The following is a 19,518-nucleotide window of genomic DNA, read 5'->3' on the forward strand; positions in this document are numbered from 1 at the left end:
TCGTCGTCGTCCTTCTGTGCAGCCCCACATTGGGACTGCGCAGGCGCAGGCCAGCCGCGGAGAAGATTCTTTTAGCTTCTAGAAATGTGACGGGGACGTTCGGGCCCACCGCGCATGCGCGCCGGTGTTCCCACCAATTTTGAAGTACAAGTACCCGAACGTCCCCGGCATTCCCTCAGTTCCTTTTTCGCCGCCGTTCGAAAAGGTTCTTTAGCTGTCGCTCGTGTCTTCGGACTGTTCGTCGCTTGTGAGTTATCGCTTCATTTTCTGGGACACGCCTCCACCATGTCCCATTCCTCTCTATTTAAAAAATGCCAGCAATGTGGCACTAAAATGACCCACTCAGACGGTCATGACCTGTGCCTTATCTGTTTGGGCGAGGGGCACGTCGTGGAGCGCTGTAAGTTCTGCATGGCCTTCACCCCGAAGGCGCGGAACGACCGCAAGGCCAGGCTCCGAGCCTTCCTTTGGGACGCCAACCTTCTGCCGCCCAAACCGTCTAGATCGTCCGGGAGCAAGCCCAGCTCTGTCGCTCCCTCGCCGGCTCCGCGTAAGTCGCCGGAACCGCTCCCCTCGGATCCGACGGGGCCGCCCGTTCCGGAGGGCTCGACTGCCTCCGGTTCCGTGAGTGTTCCGTCCAGTCGGAAGGCGAAGAAACGCGCTTCGTCGAAGCCTTCTTCGAAGCCCTTGGCCACTGCGGCTTCTTCGGAGCCCCCGCCAAAAAAGGCAAAGGCCAAGTCGAAAGCCAAGAGCCGTGCTTTATCGCCGGCCCCGACATCGTTGGCTGGTTCGCCTCCCAGATCGGCCCCTCCTGCTGAGGACGTCAGGAGTCTCCTGCACACCCCTTCGCCTCCTCGTACGCCTCCTCCGGTGGTTCCGGACGACTATGAATCGTTCCCTTGTTTTTCGGAACCGTTCCAGGAGTTTGAACGCTCCCTGCCATCTGCTCCGGTCCCGTCGGAGGTCTCCGTTCCGGCGCAGCCAGTCTTGTCGGTTCCGGCGCCGTTTCACCGATCCGTTCCGGTGCCTGCTGCTCTACCTCCTTGGCAGCCTGTCCCGGGCTTTGGGAACGTGGCCTCCTGGCAAGATTTCGTGGCTTGGATCCAGCAGTCCGCCCCCTTCCTGCCTGGCCCTGTTCCGGCGCCGTCGACTCTGCCACTTGCTCCGCCTGCTGCTCGGCCGCATCGCCATCTTTCGGCTCCCGAGCCTTGTACCTCGGTTCCGACGGAGCGCCCTTCGGTTCCGACGCAAACCCCGGCGGTTTTCTCCGACTCCGAGGATGAAGAGGGCCTGGCGTCTCCATCAGAGTACTCCTCGGACGCGGCTTCCGACCCTTCCCCTGATGATGCTGTGGGGGAGCTCCGTTCGTCGTCTCCTAATGACGACTACAGAGTGTTCGCGGAGCAGCTGGTCCGGATGGCCGCGGCACTGGAGCTGGATGTCGCCTCTTCCACCTCAAAGCCCAAGAGCAAGCTGCTGGAGCCGCTGTACTCTGGCTCTCCTGCCTCTGTGGCGTTCCCCCCTGTCGAGGATCTCGTCGACAATGCCCTCGCGCTCTGGCAGACCCCTGCTTCCGTTCCGCCTACGGCCAAGAAGGTCGAGAAATATTATCGGCTCAAGCAGGAGGATTGCCCTTACCTCTTCACCCATCCGAAACCCTCTTCCATCGTGGCCGAGGAGGGTCAAGCTCGGTTCCGACGCGGTTCCTCTTCGGCTCCGTCGGATCGGGAGGGCAGAAAGCTAGATGGCATTGGTCGGAAGGTGTATTCTTCGGCTTCCCTGGGGTTCCGTATCGCCAATTTCCAAGTGATAATGGGCTCCTACAATCTCTTCTTGTGGAAGCGACTATCCTCCTACCTCTCTGACCTTCCCGACGATCGCCGTGCCTTGGTCAAGGCTCTCCAGGCTGAGGCTTTCCGGTTGTCAAAGCAACAGATGACACTGAGAGATCTCTGTCTTTTGGTGCTACACCTCTGAAGATGCCAGCCACAGCTGCTGGCGAAACGTCAGGAACTACAATGCCAAGACCACGGCAATACAGCCCGGAAAACCCCCAACAACCATCGTTCTCCGGCCGTGAAAGCCTTCGACAATACATCAACAGATGACAGCTGGCAAGGACGCCGCCGACTCTGCTGCACGTGCGATGGCATCCTCCGTGCTCTTGCGTCGGCACGCCTGGCTTCGATCTACGGCCCTGCCCCCCGAGAAGAAGGCCAAGGTCGAGGATTTCCCGTTTGAGGGTCCCCAGCTCTTCTCAGAGAAAACGGATGAGTCCCTTTCCCTCATGAAGAAGAACCAGCAGATGGCCAAGTCCCTCGGGGTTGCGCCTTTGGTTCCGCAGACGGGTCTGAGATATCGGTACGGCAGGTTCCGGTCCTATCAGTCACCCTACCAGCAGTTCCAACAGCGCCAAGGAAGGTTCTCCTCTGGTCAATCCTATGGCCACCGTTCCTACTCTGGCCAGCAGCGCCACTCTTCGAGACGCTCCGGCCGGTCCAAGGGACGACAGCAGCCTCCCTCGCCCAAGCCCTCGACTTCGGCGCAAAAGCCCACGGTCTTCTGACTAGACCAGGACGCTTCCCAGTTGGCCTGCAAGGACACTGTTAATATCTTGTTCTTGGACAGGCTACGGCCTTTCTTGCCCCGTTGGCGACTCATTACTACTGATAACTGGGTCCTCTCTATTGTGGCCCGTGGTTATAAGTTATCGTTTACCACTGCACCCCCTCTTTCGCACCCCCCTCGTTGTGCTTCTTGTTGTAATGTTGTGTTACAAAATAATGTTTTGGAGTTGGTTAACAAAGGTGCTGTCCGGGTGGTCGATGTCTCTGCTTCCCCTTGGGGATTTTATTCAAGATACTTTCTTGTGGATAAGAAAGATGGGGAGTCTCGTCCCATTTTGGACCTTCGGGCCCTTAATACTTACTTGAGGGTGGAAAAGTTTAGGATGCTTACTCTGTCACGAGTATTGGAACTCTTGGAGTCAGGCGTCTGGATGGCCATTTTGGATCTCAAAGACGCCTACTTCCACATTTCCATCTTTGAGGGCCACAGAAAATATCTCTGTTTTACCTGTGGAGGCGCTGTCTATGAGTACACAGCCTTGCCCTTTGGCCTGGCCTCGGCGCCCAGGGTGTTCACTAAATGTATGGCCACCGTGGTGGCACATTTACGGTCTAGTGGCTGTTTTGTCTATCCATATTTGGATGATTGGCTCCTGGTGGGTCCCTCCTCTGATTCCCTCCGGGCCTCTATCGCCCTCACCTTTTCCGTGCTAGACGGCCTGGGGCTAGTGGTCAATTTGGGGAAGTCTGTGTTGTCCCCAGGTACGAGCATTAGGTTCATCGGGGTCCACTTTGACTCTCTGCTGGGCCGGGCTTATCTACCCCCGGACCGCTTGAGCAGGCTGTCCTGCCTGGCCCGCCACTTCGTGCATAACCGGTTCCAAACTGCCCTCCTGATTCAAACCTTGTTGGGCCTCATGGCCTCCTCCACAGGGGTGGTGTGTTTTGCACGCCTGCACATGCGGCCTCTGCAAAACTGGTTTGTTCGGGTTTTCAACCCTCTCGCTATGAGTCAACACCGTGGGTTTTCCATCCCGAGGGTGATACAGCGGTCCTTGGTGTGGTGGACTGCCCCTGAGAATTTGTCCAAGGGTTGTCCTTTTGGTCCCTTCCTGCCGGAGGTCACCGTCTTTACGGACGCTTCCAATCTAGGCTGGGGAGGGCGTTGTGGGCGCCTGTCTGCTCAGGGTGTTTGGTCCTCCCTTGAGGTAAACATGCACATTAACCTCTTAGAGCTTAGAGCGATCCGTTACTCCCTTGCTTCTTTTGCAGATGTCATTCGGAACAAGAGGGTGCAGGTCCTGTCGGACAATACCACAGCCTGTTACTATCTCAACAAGCAGGGAGGAACGGTCTCGCTCAAGCTCTGCAGGGAAGCGACTACGCTCTGGAACTGGGCCATTACCAACAACGTCCTGCCCAAGGCCGTTCATATTGCGGGGGAGAGCAACACAGCAGCAGACGCGCTGAGCAGAGTGTTTTTGCCCCAACACGAGTGGTCCCTCAACAGGGCTTACCTCCATGTGGTTTTCCGCATGTGGGGCACCCCGCTCATCGACCTCTTCGCCACAGCCCACAACACACAGGTTCCCCTGTTCTGCTCCCGGGCCAGGATTGGCCATCGTTCACTGGGGGATGCCTTCCAGATACCCTGGTCTCCAGGGCTCTTTTATGCCTTCCCGCCCTTCCCACTCCTTCACAAGGTCCTGTCCAGGATCAGAGCCTTCCGGACCCATTGTATCCTGATTGCCCCTCGGTGGCCTCGCCAGGATTGGTTCCCCCTTTTACTCTCCCTGTCACAGGGGCGGTGTCTCCCGCTTCCACACGCCCCAGACCTGCTACTCAGGGACGGGGTGTGGCATCACGATGTGGCAGTGCTAAATCTGACTGCCTGGCTCCTCTGCGCCCCAGACTAGGCCTCTCTGCTAGGGTGCTTAACGTGATCTTGAATGCCCGAAAACCGTCTACCAGGTTGTCCTACCAGAGGAAGTGGTCACGTTTCTCTAGGTGGTTAGCCCCCAAAGGGGTTTCCCCTTTCACTTGCCCGCTGCCTGTCATTCTGGACTACCTCCTGGACCTGTGCTCCCAAGGCCTGGCGTTCTCCAGTGTTAAGGTGCACATGGCTGCTATCTCTGCCTTCCATGAGCAGATTGATGGGAGGACTGTGTTTGCACATTGGCTGTCCAAACAGTTCCTGAAGGGCCTACTAAAGTCCTTTCCTCCTAGGGCCCATCCTATTCCTCAGTGGAGCCTGACCCTGGTGCTCTCCCGTCTGATGCTCTCCCCTTTTGAGCCCCTGTCTACCTGTCCCTTGCCTCTGCTCACGCAGAAGGTGGCCTTTTTGGTTGCAGTCACTTCCTCCAGGCGGGTTGGGGAGTTGTCTGCTCTGAGGTGTGACCCCCCCTTCCTGCAGTTCTTCCCCGGTACGGTCATGCTCCACACTAGTATGCAGTTCCTGCCCAAGGTGGTTTCCAAATTTCACCTGCGTCAAAAGGTGGTCCTTCCTTCCTTTTTTCCTACACCCTCTTCCCCAGAGGAACGTACTCTACATACATTGGATGTGAAACGTGCTTTATTGTTTTATTTACATCGCACCAAGTGTTTCAGGAAGTCTCCTGCCCTGTTCTTGTGTTACTCTGGCCCTCGCAAGGGCTCGCCAGCTTCTGCCCAGTCCATCTCTCGCTGGATTGTGTCTGCAATTAAACTTTGTTATCAGCAAGCTGGAGTCCGGTGCCCGTTGTTGATTACTGCTCATTCTACTCGAGCACAAGCTGCCTCTGCTGCCTTCCTGCGAGGAGTGCCACTCCAGGACGTATGCCAAGCTGCAACGTGGTCTACCGCTGACACTTTCATTAAACATTATTCTATAGACGTGAATGCACGCCGTGAATCCGCTGTTGGCACGGCTGTTCTGCATTCTTCGTTCACATAGACACTCACACCCGCCCCCATTGGTGAGATGCTAGCTATTCTCCCAATGTGGGGCTGCACAGAAGGACGACGACGATAAACAGGGTTTCTCACCTGTAACTGTTGATCGTCGAGTCTCTTTTGTGCACAGAAGGACGACGATGATAAACAGGGTTTCTCACCTGTAACTGTTGATCGTCGAGTCTCTTCTGTGCAGACACACATTCCCTCCCGCCTGCCCCGCTGTGAGTGCTTGGTTTACTCCATTGTTTCTCCGGCGGCTCAGGTGAACTGAGGGAATGCCGGGGACGTTCGGGTACTTGTACTTCAAAATTGGCGGGAACACCGGCGCGCATGCGCGGTGGGCCCGAACGTCCCCATCACATTTCTAGAAGCTAAAAGAATCTTCTCCGCGGCTGGCCTGCACCTGCGCAGTCCCAATGTGTGTCTGCACAGAAGAGACTCGACGATCAACAGTTACAGGTGAGAAACCCTGTTTTTCTGTAAGGAACACCCATCAGAACACATGCAGCAGCATTCTGGACCCACTGTAGTCTCCGGATCATGCTCAAGGGCATCCCTGCATAAAGCAAGTTACAGTAATCCAACCTGGAGGTAACCATTGCTTGGATCACTGTCGTTAGGTCCTGGGCCGAGAGATAAGGGATTTGCTGCCTGGCCTGCTGAAAAAAGCAGCCCAGGCAACTGCCGTGATCTGGGCCTCCATAGATAGGGAGGAATCCAAGATCACGCTCAGACTCCTGACCGATGGTATGGGCACAAGTGGTGCCCCCCCCAAAGGCTGGGAGAGGGATCCCCGCCTCTGACAGCCTACTGCTCAAGTACAGGACCTCTATCTTCACGGGATTCAACTTCAGCCTGCTCTGTGCCACCCATCCAGAAACGGCCTCCAAGGCTCTCAATAGGGCATCGGGCAGAGTCAGGTCGATCACCCATTAACAGATACAACTGGGTATCATCCACATATTGATGGCAACCCAGTCCAAATCTCTGCACCAACTTGGTGAGGGGGTGCATATAAAGATTAAACATTTTTGTGCATGTGTGTAAAGAAATTGGCAGCATTCGATAATTCCTATGTATGGACATATTCTATGTTCAAGGATATGTCTGTGACCTATTTTTATCCATATATAATATGAGCTACTGTGTGTAGGATTATGATACACTGTTGAAGTTAATGTTTTCAGTGGCCTGTTAAGTTTATTTCCATATCTAAATCTGCTGCTATGACTATATTAAGTTTGTTTGAGTCTCAATAATAAACCTTATTATGTTCACTGTAAAGAGTTTATAATTTACATTTTCAACTTCTTTTTTCCTACTTCTATGATGGCAAAAACTTTTCTCTGTGTGTGTACACACCATCTTTCCACCCAAATAGGTCTCTAAGGCAGTGAATAAGACATTATAACATTAGAAACAGTATTTAAAATGTATATATAAGTTCATCTTCGTTCTTCTGTGCCTCCACACATGGGGACTGCGCAGGCGCAGGCCAGCCGCCGGAGAATTTTCTAGAGCTTCCATGGCTCCGAAGGGGCCGTTTGTCGCGCGCCTCAGCGACCGTTTTCCCGCCCAAACGGTCACGTGCTCTTCCAGCGACCAACGGCCCCTTCCCTCAGTTCTCTTCTTGCCGCCGCTTGGAGAGAACGTGAGCTTCGTTGCTCTGTGCTTTTGTGCTTCGTGCCTTTCTCTAACTGATTGCTTGGCTTTTGACTTCGGACTTCGTGACCTCGACTATTCTTCGGATCTCGCTTTGGACTTTGACGTGGACTCAGTAATTTGACTCGGACTGTTTTTTGACCCTTCTTTCGCGTGCCCCTGAAGATGGCCTCAACGGCTCTCTTCAAGCATTGTCTCCAATGCCACACCAAGATGGCCAAAACCGATGGCCATGAGCTGTGCCTCTTTTGTTTGGGGGAGACCCACAACGTGTCGGCCTGCAAGATCTGCCAGGGCTTCACCAACAAGGCCCGGCAGGATCGGAGGGCCTGACTGAATTCGTCACTGTGGCAGTCGGTCATGTCCGAGGGGACCCCGTTACCTAAGGCCGGCCCTAGCCCCTCTGCCGAAAGGCGCTCAAGAGCTGGCTCTGTGGCCTCCGCGAGGTCGGGGTCGAAACCGCGTCCCCCAAGTGCCTCGGCGTCGAGAGCGGCCTCCCCAGCGCAGGGTCCGGCGCGGCCGCCCCGCAGCGCGTCATCCACCAGGTCGGATCCGAGACCGACGTCGGAACCGAGGATCCTGGTGCCGAGTCCCCGGTCGGAACCGACGACCGGTTCGATCCCTATAAAATCTAAGAGGTCGAAACCGAGGTCCCCTTCGAAGGCGAGGAGCGCGTCGGTTCCGAGGTCTTCTTAGGAACCGGCAAAAAAGAAGAAGAAGACCAAACATCATCGGTCGCCGCATCCCGCTCCCCAGGAGGAGGTCATCGTGCTTCCTCATACGCCTTCCCCTCATCTGGGTTCCCCCGAACCAGAGGAAATCGCCGTGCCGGTGCCGGATCCGATGGCCTTCGAAACGGTGCCCGCAGAGTTTTCGTCGGGGCCGGAGCCGAGCCCGCGCCGTCGGAGCCGACCATCTCCTGCCCTTCGGTCGCCGAGGTTGGAACCGAGCCCATCTCCTCATCGGGGCCGTCCATCTCCTGCCCGTCCATCTCCGCCTGCTGTCGGTCGTGAGCGACGCCGGTCCGGGGACAGCATTCGATCTGCCCGATCCACTGCATCCCGGCATCGTCAAGCCTCCTACCTTCCCTCGCCATACCGTTGCCAGTGGGAAGGGGCACCTGCTGGGTTCACTGAGTCGGAGCCGGGGCCATCGACGTCGAGGTGAACGTGGTTTCCCCCTCCAGTCAAGGGTGAGGACTCCCAGCACGGTTCCGAGGAAGGAGAAGTGGAGAGCCTGGCCGAGTACCAGTCGGAATCCTGGTCTGAACCATCGCCGGCTGATGATCTGGTGCCATCTACGGGCTCCCCGTACGAGGACCTCCGCATCTACGCCGACCAGATGGCGAGGATGGCCCAGGCCCTCGAGATGGACATCTCCTCGGCAACCCCACAGACCAAAGACAAGCTGCTCAAGCGGATATACGGTGACAACCCGGCGTCCATTGGCTTCCCCATGCTCGAGGGTATTGAGGAGATCGTGGAGAAAGTGTGGAAGGTGCCCTGTGACCAGCCTCCAACATCTAAGAGGATCGAGCAGCTTTATAAGATCAAGCAGGGCACCTGGCCGGCGTTGGTGAAGCACCCTCCACCTTCCTCCTTGGTCACGGAGGAATTCAACCCCCGACGGTCGGGTCACTCCTCGGTGCCTGCCGATAAAGAGGGCAGAAAGCTTGATGCCATGGGCAGGCGCCAGTACATCGTCGCTTCGCTGCGTCTGAGGATTGCCAACTACCAGACCATCATGGCAGGGTACCAGCTGTACCTCTGGGAGAAGTTGGCGTCCTATACCCGGGACCTCCCACCTGAGCAGAAGGCTGTGGTGTCCCTGCTGCAAACAGAGGCTGTCCGGCTGTCTAAACAGCAAATGAATGCTGGGAGCCACGCTGCTGACACTGCTGCTAGAGGGATGGCTTCGGCGGTGGTCCTCAGGCGCCACTCCTGGTTGCGGTCGACCGCCCTGTCTCAGGAGGTGCGTTCCAGGGTGGAGAGCATGCCCTTTGAGGGGGACTCGCTGTTCTCCAAGTCCACCGACGAGACCCTGAAAAAGAAAAAGGAGGACAGACAGACGGCACGGTCCTTGGGTCTGGCTCCTTCGGACAAACCCGCCTCCAGGCCACGGTACGCTCCCCGGTCCGGCCCTTACCACTTCCAGGGCAGGTACCAGCAGCAGCGGCCGGGTTTCCACCAGTATCCTGCCTACCAGCAACGGTCCTACCCTCCCACACAACAGCAGAGGAGGCGTAGGCCCTTCAAGCCTCGTCCGTCACAGCAACCGGCCCAGCAGAGAGATCAGCAGGGCGCCGGGAGGCAGTACTGACGGGTCGCGCCAGCCGTATCCCCGAACTTTTCGGACAGACTGAGTCCACTCCTCTCTGAGTGGGAGTCAATAACATCTGACTCATGGGTCTTAACGATTGTTGAACTGGGATACGGGCTGGAGTTCGTTGAGCTGCCTAGATGCAGTTCACCCCTGACTGCTGTCAATAACACTATGGCCGAGCTGGATGCGGAGATCGTGTCGCTCTTGGCCAAGGGTGCTGTGGAAGAATTGCCCTATGAGGACTCTGTAAGGGGGTTCTTGTGTCCATTTTTAAAAGGAACCGATTCCAGTCCGTGCGCACTATCCAGTGCTTACTAGGGCATATGGCAGCGGCCACCTCTGTGGTGCCCTTTGCTAGGCTGCGTATGCGCCCTCTCCAGAACTGGTTTGTGCGGAGGTACGATGCTCTGCTGCACCCTCCGTCCCTCAAATTCTCTATCCCGAGGGTCATCCTCTCCTCCTTGGACTGGTGGCTGTCTGATGACAACTTGTTTAAAGGGACTCCCTTTGGGTATCAGCACCATGACGTCACGGTTACCACTGATGCCTCTCTGTTGGGATGGGGGGCTTACTGTGGTGATGTGTCTGTGCAAGATGTCTGGTCTGAGAGGGAAAAGACCCTCCATATTAATGTGCTGGAACTAAGGGCCATTTGTTTCGCACTTGTGTCTCTTACAGCACTGCTGAGAAATCGTCAGGTGTTGGTGCAGACGGACAACACGACTGCCATGTACTACGTGAATCAGCAGGGGGGCACAGTGTCCATGGCCCTGTGCTGGGAAGCCACGCTCACTTGGCAGTGGGCTATCGGGAACGACGTGTCGCTCCGTGCTATACACGTGGCTGGGTCAGACAATGCCCGAGCAGATGCCCTCAGCAGGGTCCCCTTGCTGGACCACGAGTGGGAACTGAACGTAGAGTGCGTTGGGCCGATCTTCCAGATGTGGGGTCATCCAGTGATAGACGTGTTCGCCACTGCGGCAACCACCAAGGCCCACACGTTCTGTTCCAGGGCGGGAAGCGACCCCCTCTCTATTGGGGATGCCTTCCAGTTTACGTGGACGCAGGGCTTGCACTACATGTTTCCTCCATTCCCCTTGATTCCCAGGGTCCTGTGCAAGATAGAGGAGGACAGGACGGACTGCATCCTGGTGGCCCCCTTTTGGCCACGGCAGGTTTGGTTCCCGAAGCTCCTGCGGATGTCCCAACGGACATATGTCAGTCTGCCCCCTCAGCAGGACCTTCTCCTGAACGGGAGCCTGGTCCACCACGATCCCAGGAAGCTGCACCTGACGGCTTGGCGGATCGTTCCTCCCCTGTAGGCTTTACTGACGAGGTACAGCGAGTCCTCCTGAATGCTCGTCGGCCATCCACTAGGCGCGCTTATGCGGCCAAGTGGCGCAGGTTTGAACTTTGGGCACTTGCTAAAGGAGTGGTGCCTGACAGCAGTCCCTTGGGGGTTGTATTCGAGTATTTGTGCCACTTGCGTGGCCTGGGCTTGAAGGTTTCCTCCCTCAAGGTCCACCTGGCAGCGATATCAGCTGCTCACACCCGAGTTGAGGGTGCTACAGTGTTTTCTCACCCACAATCCCGCCAGTTCCTTAAGGGCATGTACAATCTTTACCCACCTGTGTCGGCGCCGGTGCCTCAGTGGTCGCTGTCCCTGGTACTCTCACGTCTCATGTTGCCTCCATTTGAACCTATGGCTACCTGCCCCTTGGATATGCTATCTTACAAGGTGGCATTCTTGGTGGCTGTGACATCGGCCAGAAGGGTCAGTGAGCTGTCTGCACTGCGGTCTGACCCTCCCTTTCTTGTGTTTCATCCCAACAAGGTGATCCTGCGTCCCTGCCTCGGTTTTCTGCCCAAGGTGGTGTCCGCTTTCCACCTCTCACAGGATATTTCATTGCCTGCGTTTTTTCCTCACCCTTCCTCTAAAGGGGAGAAGGCCCTCCATTCCTTAGACTTGAAGAGGGCCATAGCCTATTACCTGGATAGGACGAAGGGATTCCGCTCCAGTCCTCACCTGTTTGTATGTTTTGGGGCCAAGGACAAGGGTAACAGGGCTTCCTCACAGACCCTGTCTAGGTGGATTGTGACGGCCATTAGCAGGGCCTATTCCCTGGCAGGGGTAGCTTGCCCGCTTCATGTCAGAGCCCACTCCACGCAGTCCCAAGCATCCTCTTCGGCACTCCTTAGGGGGGTGCCCCTGGTTAACATTTGTAAAGCAGCCACATGGTCCTCTGCAGACACCTTTGTCAGGCATTACGCCATTGATGTCAATGCAGAGCAGGATGTATCTGTGGCCAAGGCTGTCCTACACTCCCTTTTTTCCTGAGGGAGTCTTGGAAAGACTGTTTGGGCGTACCTGCTAGGTACCCTTGAGTGAAGAGTGTATATATGTATATTTGGGTGTATATATGTGTAAATGTTGGGTACTAATGTATCACTGCACAGTTTACATAGATGTATATATGCATATCTATTTGTTGTTGTTCTTGTTTGTTCAATAAAATTGTGTTGGACTTCACCCCACCTTCCTTATTGTGTGAAGCTTGGTACACTCCCATGTGTGGAGGCACAGAAGAACAAAGATGAAAACAGGGTTAACATACCTGTAACTTATGTTCATCGAGTTCTTCTGTGCTGACACACAACCCTCCCTCCTACCCCGCTGTGAATTCCAATGCACAATGATGTGGTGGCTGTAGCTGAATCTGATGTGTTTTAAGGTGTTACGGCTAAGTGTGTTGGTCAAGCGGCGGCAAAGGAGAACTGAGGGAAGGGGCCGTTGGTCGCTGGAAGAGCACGTGACCGTTTGGGCGGGAAAACGGTCGCTGAGGCGCGCGACAAACGGCCCCTTCGGAGCCATGGAAGCTCTAGAAAATTCTCCGGCGGCTGGCCTGCGCCTGCGCAGTCCCCATGTGTGTCAGCACAGAAGAACTCGATGAACATAAGTTACAGGTATGTTAACCCTGTTTATTTAATAATGAAATAAAAAACATACAGACACAACTATAGAGGAGAGCCAATAAGAGTTTACTCGGAAATGAAACAGAAAGTCTTCACCCACTGATGGACATCAATGAAAGATGGTGGGGGCATCCAAGGCACATACATACCATGAACATGAAATGTAGCATAGTGTATGAATAGAGCTGAGCAGGCGAGAATGATTACACTATATCAAATACATCAAGAAGGTCAAAGATGAGGATGAATTTGGCACTGAGGAGGTCAGCTGTTAGGTTAGTTTCAGTGGACTGAAAAAAGGCAGAAACAAGATTGTTTTCTAACTTCTTGAAAACAAGAAACTAATCAGCACACTCTAGGTGGTTGGCTCAAAGGACAGAAGGAAAACTGCTTGGAAAAGAGGGATAGGGAAAACAACAGTGTATGAATTTATTTAATTTTTTATTTATGTTATTTATAGTCTGCCTTTCTCACTGAGACTCAAGGCAGATTATGCAGTGTGAGTCAGTACAGTCAATTTCAAAGATATTTCAAGGATTTGGCAGACAGGAATGTAAAAGAATGGGTATGTAATGACAACCAGAAGTCTAGAAGGAATATGATCAAGGGATACATTTGGAGGGACTGGTCAACAAAATAATCAACTTGTCAAGTAAGATGGGTAAAATGGGAAAAGTGGACAAAGCCGCTATAGGAAGAGAAAATACTGAAAGAAGAGGAAGTGGTGGGGGGGAAAGATAGAGAAAAGAAATAATAGTTTGAGAGAACTAATTATAAAATAGATAGAGCTAGCCATTGCTGGGAATGACTGGAGCAGATTAATTTGTTGGTAGATTAGGGCAGAGATGGACTGAAGGCATTAGCACCAGAAAGGCCAGAGATGAAGCAGTTCATGAGGAGGACAAGATCAAGAGTGTTTGTGGGAGACAGTGTTTGTGGGAATCAACCAAGAAAAAGCTTTGGGAAAAGAGTCAAGAATTAGATGAGTTAGATGGATTATGAGCATGAGGAGACATGAAAATTTTATCCGATTACTCATTCAAAATTGCAGGCCCATCTAAAAAGCAATGAACTTACATGCCATCCTAAGCGGAGTGGACTGAAGTGAGTGGGCCAAGAAGGATATAACTCTTCTTAGGATGGCGCTGTAAATTTATTTATTTTAGGATTTTTTTCTGAACTTGGGTAGAATTTGACTTTTCACAGCTACTGCTGACCTAATTGCCTCTGAATTACTTCACTGCTGAAAGTGTCAGCTTCTGAACATTGCTTATTTAGCAAGGTGTTTCATCTCTCCAAAGAAGTGAAACTTCTGTATTCAAAATGGGGGAAATATTAGGAATACTAACTGTAATACCAGTCTTCATTTGTGTCAGGGTCCATCAGAACTCAGCCCCAACTTCTGTTGTATACCAGGCTAAGTCCTGAAACATAACTAGTGAGGATAGAGGAAAGTTTTTCCTGAGTTGATGCAGAGTCTAATTTCCCTCACCACTGAGTAACTTTCAACTTCAATCTCGGGGATTGGCGGAAAGGGCTTCCAAATCAGAGGCTTCAGTTCTTGACAAATACAAAGATAAATGTTTCTGTCTACAAATGAAGCACTGCAAAGTTGTGAAGGCTGATAAAATAATATTTTGATGTGTTATAAGATTTTGGATAACATGATCTGGGTGGGATCTTGATGCTCCTCGTAGTACAACGAACAGTAATTGTAGAGAAACAATTTATTTTCAAGCAAAAGTGTTACTTCTTGAGCTAATTTTACTTTATAGTTCTTTCTAAATATTTTTCCTGCATTTCCTCTTTAACATTCTAATATTTTAAGCATCTGTTTTGGTGTAATGAGGGTTCCCATTGAAAAAGTGAGGACAGGAAAAGGATCATTAGTGTCTTTTTTTTCATGAGGGTGCCAACATTAGTAACATGTGATTCTCAAAAAATGACAATCTGGAAGTTGGGGATACTGAAAAAGATACAAATTGAAACAAATCTGAGTGACCCTTGAATGCCGATTTGTCTGATTACATTATACAATAAACTTTTTTGTTTAGATACTATTCTTACTCTTTCTTAGCTGCATATGGTTAAAAAAAAGTCATATATTTCAGTTGCTGCTCTCAAAATAGATCCCAATGTTTTCTTTGGCATGTGAGTAGTCTCATTTGTGAAAAAGACACGCTCAAATGATCCGCACTATATAAAATAAACTATTTATACCATCCTAATAGCAGAGGCTTTGTTGTGAGCATCAGTATTCTTGGACACATTCCAGATTCCAGAATCTGAATTGTTTTCCAGATGTGGCTAGCAAAATGGGAATACAGTCTTATAGTTCATCATTCATATGAGGTAGACGTACATAAAGACTGATGGAAATCCATATCCATGTAGTTGGTTGAAAATGACAGAAGTATTTGTCTTAACTGTTGCAGAATCCATATCTTTCTGAAGGTTAGACTAGGCATACTCTAGTATGCTCCTCAAGTGTGTTTTACCCTATTTTCAGGTGGGAAATGTTTGTCTAAAATTAGCCCTAATGCATCATTAATAACTTGTAATCTCATCAAAGAGTAGTTCTCAGTTCTTCTCTCTAGGGTAATAAAATATGTTTAGTTCTTTACAGTGAGGGGATTTTTAGACAAACTCATATGTATGTGAAATATGGGACATTTCCTAAAAGTAGACTGCGGCGTCTCAGAAACACATGCATGAATCAACCCTGAATTAAATCTTTTATAGCCCAAAGACCAAACAATAGTTTTAACTATCAGTTTGAGTCAGAATACGTTTCTGGGTGAGTTCACAATGTAATTATATACGGCCATGAATACAGGACAAATGTTCTCAAGCCGAAGCAAATATATGAATGAATGTTATGTGTCCTACACCCATGTAAAGCTTGGTTCAAACATAATATTTCTGCCATGGGAAGTTCCCATGATTGTTGTGAAAAGCTTCTGTTTTGCTACTGATTTCTAACAGACATGAGTATGCTGAACTTATTCACCTTTGAACTGATTATAGCTTTGGTTATTTAGTATTTTTAAATACTAAATATTGGTTTTAAATATACTTCCATTAAAATCACATTTCATATCAAGATAAATTTTCTGAAAAGTGTATTGCTGATTCAATATAAAATACCATGAGTTAAAGACTGATTTATCCAGTATAAAGACTGAACACTGAAAAAAATGTAGTTTTTAAAAAAAAGGATTTAAAATTAAATATCCTATACATTATAGGCTTGATACAATCTAGTATTTCATGGTGTTGATCCTTTATTTAATGCCTTTTAACTACCTAAACACTGGAATTTACTTTCTCAGATTATGGATATTATCTCATGGCAAAACATTGTTGTTCCGAGTAACTATCAACCCTTACTTCTTGAAGTTGTAGTGTCATCCTAAAGAGAGATTATACTCTTCTAAGCCCATGACTTCAGTGGACTTAGAGTGGTGTAGCTCTGCTTAGGATGCCACTTTTTGCCTGAGAAATAAATGGTCTTGCTTAGCACTACAATTTTCAAACAAGAAATGGAAACAAATATTTTGTGATTGCACTGTGGTGGTAATGCAATACATCACTGTACTCACGGAGCTGCTGAATGTAACACTGCTTTATTTCAACCAACAATGAACTACACTCAGAAAACAAAAGGAAGTAAGAGAACAGTCTAGAGGGTGGAGTTTCCCTCCATCCCATAATAAGGTTCCAGTTAACTCATTACTATTCATTTTACTACATCCCTCCCCCTTCAAGTGTTTTAAAATGTATTTTCCTTCTTTAATAATCACCCGAATTTAGTCTTTCAAATATGCAGATAGTGGTGTGTTTCTGTTGCACCATTATCCCGGAGTCTGGAAAAGTCAGTTTCTTCAGAAGCTTTCCTAATGAGTGATCTGGAAGGGGGCATCAAATTACAGTGGGCATATGTATCTGAAATGCCACAGGGACTCTGGTTTTCCAGGGATTCCTGTTCCTATCCCCCTTTTACCGACTCTTGCACATCAGTTCTCTTACAGATGTGGTCTTAATGCTACCTGATGACTCAACCATCAGGTAAACCAATCTTAAAAGACAGAGGCCCCATCTGTGCTTGATTTCTTCCTGGAATCCAGATAGGTTGGGAGATACTAATACTCTTGGTATAGACATAATCCTGTACTCCAAAGTCTTTATCTTTAGCATGGTAATCAGTACCTTTTTGAAGAGTCTGTTTCCTTTGCACTTCCTCATCTATTTTGGGACACAAAATCCAGGTGAGTCCGTACTTGCCTTCCCATTAACCGCTGGATTCACCCGCATAGTGGTTTGGGGGATGATTCTATATCTCAAGAGATATTGAACCAGCCTGGTCTCCAAAGTCCCAGAAGTCTTCTTTTTCATTCCTTTGAAAGTTCTAACGGCTCTCTCTCCTAAGCCATTTGAAGTTGGATCATAGGGGGCTGTTTGGATGTGTTTAATTCCATTCTTCTGCAGGAACTCCCTGAATTCCTTGCTAGTAAAATTTGGTCCATTATCTGCGACCAGTACTACTAGACATCCATGACAAGCAAAGGTCTGTCGAAATGTGTCACATGTTAGAGCTGAGGTTTTGGAGTCCATTGAGTGAATCTTCATCCACTTGAAATTGATATCTACTATAATCAAGAACATCTTCCCAAGGAAAGGTCATGCAAAATCTAGATGTATCTGAAACCAAGGTTTTCCAGGCCACTCCCATGAATGTAAAGGTGTCAGTGCTGATGCACACTAGTGTTGTTGACATTGGAAACATTGCTTGCACTTCTGTTCTAAATCTTCATTTAAATGTGGCCACCAGAAATAGCTGCAAGCCCAGGATGAGCTTCATGCAGTTCTTGTAGAACCTGCTGTCTTCCTTGGAGGGGGGTGGGATCACAGTCCTAATACCCCATAATACGCACCCATTTTCCACACTTAATTCAGCCTTCATGCTCCAATAGAGACAAATTGTTTTTCCTGGGTTCTGTGAGGGCCAACCGTGCAGAATGAATTGTGTTACTTACTTGAGACAGAATTGGATCCTGCTGGGTCCCAACTTTGATCAGAGAAGCTTTTATTGGTGTTTGATTAAGATGCTCCAATAATAGTACTACTTCCTCAGGGGTATCTTTAGTCCCTGGTGCCTCTGGTATTGGTAATCTGCTTAGGGCATCTGCATTTCCATGTTGCTTACCAGTTCTGTAGATTATCTTACATGGGTACGCTGCTAGTGTCAGGACCCAACGTTGTAACTGGGTGGCCCCCATAGTAGGCACCACTTTATTTTCATTAAAGAGTCCAATTAATGGTTTATGGTCTGTGACAATCGTGAACTATTTCCTGTAAAGATACTGATGGAATTTTTTTACACCAAAGATAATGGCTAGGCCATCTTTCTCTACTTGTGAATAACCCTGCTTTGCTTTATTGAGTGACCTTGAAGCATATGTTAGGGGCCATCTCTCTCTCTCTCTCTCTCTCTCTCTCTCTCTCGCTCTCTCGCTCTCTGGGCCTTGTTGCACTCTCTGATAACTACTTCTAAAAAGGTCCTGGCTAAATTCCCCCTTTTAAGCATTTATGGCACCGGAATCTTTTATGTCGACAAACCAAGGCCGAGTGACTTCCTCCTTACCTGAAACATCCCTCTAAGATTGAAGTCATTTGCTTCTGGCTTTGTATTTTATTTAAAGAATTCACCTAAATGTCCTTGCTGTTTAGGTGTAAATCCTTAACATTTTTCATTGCTGCCTCAATGACTGTCGCAGTTCTACAGTGTTGGCCTAATTCAGGTTCCATTCTGACAATAACTGCCTTTGAATTTTTTCATCTTGCACTCCACACACAAATCTGTCTCTCAAAATAGCCTCAAAACATTTCCAAATAAGCAGTGTTCTGTAAGTTTTTTGAGTTCTGCTAAGATAGATTCCCCTTCTTTCTTCATTATATTATGGAATGTAAAATGTTCTGCAATGACATTAGATTTAGGAGAGTAAGGTTCACTCAAAACCCTTTGGAAATCTGTTAAACTTTTGTCTCCAGGCTTCTCAAGATGTAATATGCCTTTGTGAGCCCCTCCCCTTCCCGCTGCGCCGGCTCCGCCTTCTGCCGTGACTGTCACCCCCTAGGAGCCTCTCTTTCAGCCTCAGATGGGGGTAGGGGCGGGGCTTTAGGCACCCCAACTCTGCCTTCTACCCTGCTGGGCTCTGGCTTACTCGCTCTTGGTCTCTCTGTGCCTTCCCAGTCGCCTCAGCCGTCTTCTCCCTGGCTTCATCAGGAAAGGCCCCTTTTATCCTGTCCCCCCCCACCTCCACCAATCATGCCAACCTCCCCCTCCTGTCTCTCTGTTGGGAAGGCAGCTGCAAGGGGTGGCCGGGCTGCGGGTGCTAGCAATGGGGCCACTTTTGTCTGCTTCTGGCTCTGCCGCCAAGAGGGTGCCGGTGCCAGCCCACTCGCTAGCTGATCGGCGAGAGGCGGTTCCTCCTGGGCTGACATTGCAGGGCCGGGCTGCTGAGCGGCTCCGGGGGTCTTCACCAGGTCCCCCAGCCAGGTAAGTGAGCCGCTGGGGTCGGGGGCTGGGCGGGCGGGCTGCTCCCAGCAGGAGGATGCTGCCGGCCGTCCCGGGGTTGAGTCCGGCCAGGCTGGACAGCCTTGCAAGTGTGCATAGGTTTTGCTACCACAGAAACTGAGAAATATTGCTTCCTGTTTAGCAGCATCTGTGATCTCATTTGCCTCAAAATAACGGCCCAGTCTCTCAATATATTGTTGCCAATCCTCCTCTTCTAGATTAAATTCCCCAATTTTTCCATACAAGGCCATGCTTATAATCCCACCTGTGTTACCAATTTTGTGACTGTGTGTGTTATATGCTGTCAAGTTGCCGCCGACCCTATGAATGAAAGACCTCCAAAATGTCCCATCATTTACAGACTTGCTCAGAATTTTGTGATTGCACTGTGGTAATGCAATAAATCGCTGTACTCACAAAGCTGTTGAATTTAACACACTGCTTTATTTCATCCAACAACAAACTGAACTCAGAAAACAAAAG

The 19,518-nt window shown here is 50.3% G+C and overlaps 1 protein-coding gene across 2 annotated transcripts in view; it reads left to right on the top strand.

The window, feature by feature from the left end:
- Positions 1 to 19,518, top strand: part of TNFAIP8 (TNF alpha induced protein 8) — an 85,746-nt gene that overhangs the window by 63,472 nt on the left and 2,756 nt on the right. The window lies entirely within an intron of this gene.

Source organism: Eublepharis macularius, chromosome 8, assembly GCF_028583425.1.
Source record: "Eublepharis macularius isolate TG4126 chromosome 8, MPM_Emac_v1.0, whole genome shotgun sequence".
In the NCBI taxonomy this organism is placed as follows: Eukaryota; Metazoa; Chordata; class Lepidosauria; order Squamata; family Eublepharidae; genus Eublepharis; species Eublepharis macularius.